The sequence below is a fragment of the Vicugna pacos genome, unplaced genomic scaffold (assembly GCF_048564905.1).
Source record: "Vicugna pacos unplaced genomic scaffold, VicPac4 scaffold_19, whole genome shotgun sequence".
Taxonomy (NCBI): domain Eukaryota; kingdom Metazoa; phylum Chordata; class Mammalia; order Artiodactyla; family Camelidae; genus Vicugna; species Vicugna pacos.
Window position 1 is genome coordinate 65,723,939 of NW_027328740.1, and position 9,081 is coordinate 65,733,019.

At 41.7% G+C, this 9,081-nt stretch overlaps 1 long non-coding RNA gene across 1 annotated transcript; it reads left to right on the forward strand.

The window, feature by feature from the left end:
- The first annotated feature begins 447 nt into the window (after window positions 1–447).
- LOC140693146 (uncharacterized) lies at window positions 448–8,477 on the forward strand. The gene is made up of 3 exons (XR_012068850.1): window positions 448–720; window positions 3,273–3,387; window positions 8,339–8,477. It is a non-coding gene; the product is annotated as an uncharacterized lncRNA (long non-coding RNA).
- Window positions 8,478–9,081: the final 604 nt, after the last annotated feature.

Sequence of the window (9,081 nt, forward strand, 5' to 3'; positions counted from 1 at the left end):
AATCTTTTAAATCCCTTTTAATGGCTGTTTAACAATATATTGAACAGATAAGTAAATAGTCCTAGGTTTCACAAATTTAAAAAATTGTCATTACAATACCACTGCAAAGAATATTTTGGTGTTTCTATTTTTAGTTACTAATTTGGACTAAAAATTAACAAGTTTGCTTTTCTTCATCTAAAACATTGGTTATTTTATGAAGGAAATGTAAGGATTTTAAATAACTTTTCAGTAATTTCAACAAAGAAATTATCTTTAAGGCAAAAATGTATGATGGTTTGCAAATCTATTTTTATTATATCTTCAATTATACCAGTGCCATATGTGTGTGTGTTTACACAAGTGCTTTAACTACCAGCAACGTAAGAAAAATCTGTGTACTAAAAATGTGAAAATAGTTTCCTGGCTTGTGTTTTCTTTCTCCCAATATAGGTTTTCAATGACAAGCTTGTATTTGCAAAAGTACACACCCTGTGGGAGGTGCTGTGTACATACGCTGAGATACTGCACATAATATTGCCTCTGAAGCCCAATGATCTGAAAACCCGGTCCTCAGCCTTTGGTAACTTCAGCTGTTTTATGAAAGTCCTCCAAGTGGATCAAAGTATCATCAAGCCGAAGCAAGAGTTTTTCATTGCCCTATTTGAGAAGAGCTCCGTGAATGACTTTTATATTCAGGATAGAGATACATTCTTCAATCCAACCACCAGAAACCGCATTGTAAGTCTAAACCGAGTTTAGCTGCTGTCTTAGGGGTGATTTAGAACCTGCTGTTGAATTATCAGTGACTTGGTTTGGTTGGTTTGATTTGGTTTTTAAAAGCTGCCCATAAAAAGGAAAAAAAGAGAAAGAAAAGAAATATGCCTACAGATTCCTGTTAGGATAGTAAACAGTGGCTGGTTAGTTACCTTGTATAAACCACAAGCTCTCTAAGAACATTTTTAGGTTTACTTCATCCTTTCTCAGATCAAGTATCAAGTAAGGGACAATGTTAAAAAAATTCAGGATTAACAGGTTTGTGAGTTCCAGGATTTGCAAGGCAGCTTTCCCTCCCAAAGGTGTAAGTCAAATGGCAGAATTGAAATAAAGCACCTCATGTATCCTCCGGTGTTAACAGGTAAAGGCTAATCTTCTAGACCTTGTTTCTTCCTGGGTAAAATAAAGATAATATATCAGGAGGCGACAAGCTCATTTAAGGCAGGAAGCATGTTGTCTTGTTCACTACTGAATCCCAGGCATGGGGAAGGCTGAGTTTAACGAGTGAATGAATAAACTGTAGTTCCCCCAGAGTAACCATGTGGGACAGTGAGGATTAGCAGCTAAGAGCATAGACTCTAGAGGGGAGGATACAGCTCAAGTGATGGGGCGCATGCTTAGCAAGTATACGGTCCTGGGTTCAGCCCCCATCACGTCCTCTAAAATAGACATATAATCCTAATTACCTCCAAACCCCCCACCAGAATTTCCTTATTAACTCCCCACCACCAAAAAAAAAAAAAGAGAAGTGGCCAAGAGCATAGACTCAAGCTGGAACACCTGTGTTGGTTTCTCGCTGTCGACCTTGTAAATGTCATTTACCCTCTGTGTCTATCAAGTTCTTCACCAATAAAATGGGGATAATTGTAGTACCCACTTCGTAGAGATGCTATGGGGATTAATGAATCTGTGTCAGTGATACAACAGTCCTGGCTTATATTAAGTACTATGCATCTGTCAGCTCTTTTCATAATTACTGACAGATGTTATTATCGACAAAAGACGTATTAGTTCTTTGAAAGGGAAATGCATGTTAGACCATTTCATTTATCACTTTCTGTAATTCAGGCTTTTCCCTCTGAAATAACATTTTATGTCTGTGCACTAGAAAGCCACAGGGCTTTCCAAATTTCATCTGTCTGGGTTCTTGTCATGATGGCAATACTGCAGGGTGCTGACATTTTTTAGGGACTCTGTCTGAGATGACACAACCCCTCAAATTCAGGAGCGCTTCTCTAACTGATAACATCTCGCTAGAAATGAAGTTTTTATAATGTAACAGCTTCAGACGCTTAATGATGCCATAAATGCAAGGATGTTATATCTAAGCTCTTTAAGTAAATCCTGTCATTGAAATAAAGGAAATACTATATTATAGCGCTCTATGACTTTGTTATCTTTGCTATCCGTTTATCTGACTCTCTAAGACCAAAGAAAGCAAATACTAAGATTGATCATTACTACTGTGTGGTACACGTATTTGTGGATGAAGACAATATTGAAATGCACTGTTTAAGATATTAAAATGTACACTAAACAGCTTCTTGATGCACATGCATGAACAGAACAGGGAGCTGGGTGCAGGGAGCAGACAATGAGCTTCCTGGATTAGAGACCCAGCTTAGCAGTCCAGCCCAGTAGTCCACATGTTTCATATTTATGTCCCAGCAAAATTAGCAGTGAGAGTCTTAAATGAACTTTGGGGACACTTGCAAACAGCTGTCATGATTACTAATGTGGGACACCAGGATTCTACAGTGTTTAGTTGGCATCTGTGCATAACCAGATCTTTTCCACTAAAGCTTCTTGTAATTGCTGGTCCCACATCCAGGCTGAGGAATCATCTCATGTGGTGTTTGGGAGGGAGGTAAGTGGAGTCAGGACCCATGTTAAGGCTGGGTGGGTAATAATCTGGTTCTAGTATAGGAGAAAGGAAAGTAGGTCAGGTGGGAAGGAGAATGACTGGATTTAAATTTTGTTTCTTGAGTAAGCTAAATATATAACATCATGTCAAGTTACTTTGTTGTTTATATTCCATGTGCTGTCACCGAATAACTACTGAATTGTGGGGACAAAAAAGCCTGGGTTGTAGAATTGACGCTGCCCCTAACCTGCCAGAATCCAGGTTCCTCTGGGTGTCCAAAGAGGGGGCTGGACCGTCAGGTGTCCCTCCACTGCAGCAGTTTGGGCACTTGGGTGGCCTAGGTTTTTGCTGTGGAAGACTGGCCCGGTTGTAGGACATTAAGCAACTGCAAGGCTCTCACCAGGTACCCACGGTGGTCCCAGGACTGTAACATCCAAGCGTTCCTTTCCACCCATATATGCAAATGACCCTCAAGGGGTTAGTATTAATCCTGGGTGAGAATTATGAAAAATTATATGGTACCTCCATCCCTCTTGGCAAGTGAGGGCCCCATATTTACAAATGAACACGAAGTGTTAGCACCAAATTTTATCAACAGAACATGTGAACACGTTGTGACAGTGATGCTCACCTGTTTGCTTCTGATTCCCAGTGCCACGTCAGCCTCCGTCAGAGGACCTCAGCTGCCCCAGAGATCAGGGCCTTCTGTACAGGGAATGGGATCCTCCTCGAAGCACAGACAAGCAGCACCCCTTAGATCTCATCAGGTGAGCTGTTGTGGAGAGCACTCCAGTGGGAAGGGCTCAGGGTTGTCCTCATGGCATCTGAGGGTGACAGTCCTCCAAGAGTGTTACCAACCAGGAAGCTCACAGGAGCTCTGAGCTTCATTGTCCCAAGTTTTTACTGCAGGCTTTATTACAAAGCCATGATTTATTGGGTCACTACCCACATGGTTAACCCAAACCCTAACTGTAAGTCAAACCTTTCCTTAGCCCTAAACTTTGAGCCCCTTCCTCTCCTGGTGGCCACTCACTTGTCACAAAGCTCAAAGCCCCACTCCTCTAATCACATGGTTGGTGTCTCTGGCTGGCCAGTCCCCATCCTGAGTCATCTCATGAACACAAGCCATCCAAGTTTCCACTATGAATAACAAAGACAATCCTATCTCGGGAAATTTCGAGGCTTTAGTGGTTGCTGTCTAGGAACTGGGAACAAAGACCTACCAAATTCTTTATTAAACAGTAGTAAATGTTATATTTCATTTAAATTATAAAATAAGAGAGAAATTCTCACTGCTTTGCTATATCTGCTGTTCAACACCGTTTCACTACACCACGTGATTGTAATGTCGCTCTCAGCATGTGTCTTCTCAGAGCACCAGTGCTGGCTGCTCCCCGGGAGCTTATGCTGTTTGGGCAAGGCTGCTGGGGGGATGTAGGACAAGGACAACCGAGAAAAAAATATAATCGGGCGAGTAAGGAAACAATGTCAGATTGAAATGAAGAAATAACACAGTGTTGAGATGGGAGACTTGGGGAGAATTGAGTCAAGAAAGCTATATTTGAGTAGGTTACATGTGAGCTGAGATGGCGATAAGGAGGCTGGACTTTGAGGATCTGGGAAAAGTCACCCATGGAATAGAGGCAGCTTGTCCATTGGCCCCAAGGCACAAATGTGCTCAGCAGGTTTGAGGAGATACTGGAGCCAGCGCTGGTGAGAGTGCTGAGATGCGTGGTTTAGAAGGGCATCAGGAGCACGGAAAGGAGTGTAGACTCTAAGCGCAGTGAGAAGCAGTCATGATAGCTTAAGCACTTAAGTAATTTTCTCTCACTCACATTTTGCAAAGATAATGTGGAGAATGTATGGCAGGGACCCAGGAAGCAGGGAGGCCAGGTAGGAGGCTCTTGGATTGGGCCAGTTGAGAGATGGTGGGAGCCAATGAGGAATGCATTTGGGGAGTGGGGCTGACGGGATGCAGTTATGGGCTGGCTGTGGATGGTTAGGAGAAGAGGAGGGTCAAGGTAGCCCCAGGTCGGTCTGGAGCCAGGTGTCTGTTCTTTCTTATCTCAGTGCCCCATGCAGGTGCCCACCTACTTGGGCAAACCTCTTAACCTTCAAAGTGAGGGTTTTAAAACACTGAAGTCTATTTGTTGTTTCACATTTTATGGAAAGATTCAAACATGTACAGAAATAGAGAGAACAGTACAGCCAGCCTGCCTGTATCAGTCACCCAGCTCCAGAATTATAAACTCAGAGTCACTGTTGTTGCATCTTTCATCTCCATCTCCTCCCTTCCCCCACTACGGGGTCATTCTGAAGACAATCCTACATAGCTTAACCTTTCATTAGTGAAATGACAAGGTCTCTTTCAAATAAAATTGTAATATTCCTTTTTTTTAGGGTTACAAAATAATTCCATGCTTGTCACAAAAATACACTTTAAAGTAGTTTCGGGGTTGAAATCAAGATCCAGACAAGATTCAGACATTGCAGCTAGCATATCTCTCAAGTGCGTTCTAATCTATAATTTTCCTGTTTCTCATTTTCCTTGAAATTGTTGAGGGGTTTCTCTATTTCCTGTTTGGCTGATTTCATTCTCCCCTATGGTGTTAGACTTGTTTCTCCTTCGTATGTATTGGCTTTAGCTAAGTGATTTGATCCTCCCCTAAAAGCTTGATCTGATTGAGGTTCAACTTTGTGCAAAAATAATTGTTATGTGAAGTTTTGTACTCCTGTCATAAGGTACATAATTTTCATTTGACTCTCTTTTTTGTGACGACAGCAGCCAATAATGATTGTAACCCGTGATCATTATTTCATAAGGAATTTTATTTCATGTGGTCATACTCTAATTTCCTCCCTCAATTATCAGCAGGATCACAGTCATGAAGAGGCACTTTCTCCTTAACCCGGGTTATCCTTTAGAACACAGTTTTAAAGGAGGATATTTGTTAATATGTAAATATTTAAAATTGATAATTTTTTTTCTTTTTAATTTTTTTTTCTAATGGAGGTACTGAAGATTGAATCTAGGACCTTATGCATGCTGAGCACACACTCTGCCACTGAATGTACCCCATCCCCCTTGAGATTCATATTTATATGATATTTTCCTTCTGTTATTTTTGTTTTATGTTATACAGAATTTGAAGGCAGGGCAATGGGTTTGACCGCTCTTTAATCACTCTTTATGGGCTTTTGGGGTTTGTGTGTGTGTTTGTGTTTGTAAGGAAAACAATTTTCCCACTATTTTAAGTATGAATTGCTAAGGCAATTATGTTGATCTTTTCCCTGCTCCTGGTCCATGTATTCCCTTGTTACTTCCCACTAGTGGCCCCTTGAGCTCTGTGACAAGACTAGCATGTCGTTAATCCATGTGGAAGGAGATCTGAAGAGATTTATTCAAGGAGATGAAATTTGTATACAGTGTATTGGAAAGTATTGTGAAAGTTGTTCGTTAAGGGAAGGTCTGAGGTTGAATTGTTAAGTGCACAGAAATCTAAGCTATGAACCACCAAGACAATTATTAACTCCAGGAAAATGAAGTAGGGAAGAAAAGGTAAGACTAGCAAAAATTGTTACAGCTTTGAATAGTCTGTACAGACTAATAATAATGTAAAGCAAGGATACTGAGCTGATCAAAATTATAATGTAATTGTATAAAAAGTTTGGAAGAATGAAGGTTTGGGTGTGTAGATGAGATGGGGTTTGAAAGAGAGCTTAATCCTCATTTTCCAAAATAGAATGTTAAATAGGTGATACATAAAGCTGAAAAAGTCAGTAGGCTGTGTTACAAGGATATTAGTCAGAGAAAGGAAGTAAGTATTCCAAGAGTCAGCAGTAGGAGCTGAACGTGGTTGTTTCTGGCCAGGAAATGGGGCGGTTGTTGGGAACTGCTCCTTTTTAAAATCGGTGTTCGAGAACTGTTTGACTCTTTATTGAATGTATGGCATTACTTTGATAAAAAGAAATCAAAGCTGAATTTTGAAAAATTTATGTTAAGAATTGGGGTGTTTTTGACAGAGAGTGATAACAATCAGACAAAACTACATTTGAAGGGATCCTCATTATTCCTTGCCTTTCAGCAAGGACTAGGAGGCTGACATCTGTTTAAGGTTCAAAAATTCTGTCTGACCTTCTTTCCAACATGTAACCTTTGGAAGTAATGAACTCCCCGTCATTGTAAATATCCAGGCAGAGGCTGCCTGACCAGCTCTCTAACTGTAGCAGGGTGTGCTTACCATTGGCCATTTGGAGCAGGCAACTTCTAACATTCTTTCAGTTTTGAATTTGGCATTTTCAGGATGGATAGTTGATAAGAATGTATTACAAAAGCTTAACAAGAAAGAGTCCAAGACATCTCAAACCCATTGCCAGGGTTTTCTCTGCCAGACACCATCCTGAGCCTGCCACACGTGAAGCCAGGCCACAAATCCCAGTCACATGAGAATGAACACACTTTGTCGCTCCTATCTGATTTGGCATCGGGCTCAGCCGTTTTCCCCATGGAATGGTCCACGCCCATGTCTCTGACGATGGAGCTGGTCTCACAGCAGCCCTGTGAGCGCTGGTCCAGCCCAAGGGGTTCCTGCGTGAAGTTTTCCAGGATTCCAGGCTATTCTCAGATCTGAGTCCCCCCTAGGCTAAGCACACGGAACTCATCTCAGCTCCAGACTGAGCCGGAAGCCTCAGAGAGAACTCAGAGTTGAGGAAATCCACAGGTTTTACCCAGCACTGCCGAGTCAGCAGTGAGCCAATTGAGGGAATTATCAGCAACAGCAAGACACACCTGAGCCGCGGTCTCATTGTTCCGCCTCATCCATAAACTCTCTGTGTCTGCCTGTCTGTGTCTGTCTCCCTTTTAGGATCAGCCTGGCACCGCTTCATGCCCTGCCTCCTTTCTTCTAATCTTGCCTCCCTGGCCTGTTCCATCTACTCCAGATTAACTGAGAAACACTGAGGAGATTCTAAAACCTAAGAACAACATACGTGCTAGATACAAAGAATACAGGGCAGTGCCTTCCTCAGTCACATCCCTCCTGCCCTCTCCCAGTCCCACAATGAGTTTTATAAATATTTTGTCAGACAGACATTGCACTCCCAGTTGTTATCATTATCAGCCATTTCCTTATTATCTGCGGTTTACGATGCATTTGCTCCAGGGAAGTTCCCGAGATAAGGCAGCAGCAGATGACTGAGCCACTTGTTGATGTCCACTTGTGTCAATCCTGTTAAGAATGATTTTTGGGGGGATTTGTTGAATGTGCCAGACTGTCCAGTGAGTGGTGATGATCCCCTGCATCTGCTCTGGAGTCGGCCTCGTCCCCTCCTTTGCTCTGTTCTCATTTATCTCTCTTCAGCAGGTGAGGTAGTGATCTGTATTTCTATGATACGTAAAATACTTCTAATTTCACAGTAGAATTTGGGGGCTGCTATGAAAACGCATATGTTTTAAGAGTGAATTGAGTCAGAGGTTTAAACATAAAGCCCCCTTGATTTAGAATCAGAAATTAATATGATGGAGGGAGGGTATAGCTCAGTGGTAGAGTGCATGCCTAGCATGCATGATGTCCTGGGTACAATCCCCAATGCCTCCATTTAAAAACAAATAAATAAACCTAATTATGCCCCCCCAAAAAGAAAAAATAAATTAACATGAGGATGAAGCTACAGAGTGATTATGCGTGTCTTCTGAAACTTCCTTCTGTCTTTCTGCAGGAAATTCTACGGAGAGAAGGTCGGAATCTACTTTGCTTGGCTGGGCTGTTACACTCAGATGCTCCTCCTGGCAGCAGTCATGGGGGTGACTTGCTTTCTGTGTGGATATTTTAATTAAAATAACTGTACCTGTGGGTAACTTGTCTTTATTCCTTGTTACCGTGCTTACTTAACTTAGAATAACATTCTCCAGGAGCATCAATTTTGCTGCAAATGGCCCTATATTGTCAGTTTTATGGCTGAGTAGTATTCCATTGTATAAATATACCATTTCTTTAGCCAGTCATCCGCTGATGGACATTTAGGCTGTATCCATGTCTTGGCTACTGTAAATAGTGCTGCTATGAACATTGGGATGCAGGTGTCATCCTGAAGTAGGGTTCCTTCAGGATACATGCCCAGGAGCAGGATTCCTGGGTCATATGGCAAGTCTATTCCTAGACATTTGAGGGAACTCAATACTGTTTTCCACAGTGGCTGCACCACACTGCATTCCCACCAGAAGTGTAGGAGGTTCCCCTTTCTCCACAGCCTCTCTAGCATTTGTCATTTGTGGATTTTTGAATGGTGACCATTATGACTGGTTTGAGATGATACCTCATTGTAGTTTTGATTTGCATTTCTCTGATAATTAGTGAAATTGAGCATTTTTTCATGTGCCCATTGATCATTTGTATGTCTTCCTTGGAGAATTACTTGTTTAGGTCTTCTGCCCATTTTTGGTTTAGGTTATTTGGTTGTTT